The sequence below is a fragment of the Cryptotermes secundus genome, unplaced genomic scaffold (genome assembly GCF_002891405.2).
Source record: "Cryptotermes secundus unplaced genomic scaffold, Csec_1.0 scaffold1688, whole genome shotgun sequence".
Taxonomy (NCBI): Eukaryota; Metazoa; Arthropoda; class Insecta; order Blattodea; family Kalotermitidae; genus Cryptotermes; species Cryptotermes secundus.
In genome coordinates, this window is record NW_019734346.1 from 2,004 (window position 1) to 2,735 (window position 732).

The window sequence follows — 732 nt, forward strand, 5'->3', positions numbered from 1 at the left end:
CTAACCGCCTACGGTATGGTACAAGGCCGTGCCATAGCTCAGATGATTAGTCGCTGGCTTCCCTACATGGCGGCCCGGGTTCGAGCACGAGTCAAGTCATGTGGGATTTGTGGTGGACAAAGTGGCGCTGGGGCAGGTTTTCTCCGATTATTTCGGTTTGCCTTGCCAATCTTCATTCCACCAATTGCTCCACAATCACCATCATCTATCATCTGGGGCTGGTACAGTAGGCCAGTAGTGGCCGCAGTACCAAGTGGACTCAGTCTCACCCCACTAAGAATAAAAGAAAACTATAGTACATATATAACAACTTACTAATTCACCGAATTAAGTTAATAACAAACAAACAAACTCCGTTGCCTGTGGTCCGCAAGTGAAGTATACCGACCGAGCGACCACCGCTTGTCGGTGAAGTTAGTGCCAAATTTTGCGGATAGTGTGTCACGTGGTCAGCGCAACAATAAACATAAATAAATTGAATGAACATACATAGTTTTTACCGTCAACGCAATAATAATTTATTATTTATTTACTTATTTATATAGTATGCACTATATATTTTGACCTCTTCAGATGCTACAAGTTTCTCACATTATTATCGAACTACAACGTTAACATTCTCATTTTCATAAATGGTCAGTACAAATTAGTTTCTATTCAATTCACAGACTAGACAAAACTTAGACTACATTTTGATACAGTATGTGAGAAATTTGAAGCACCTGAAGATGA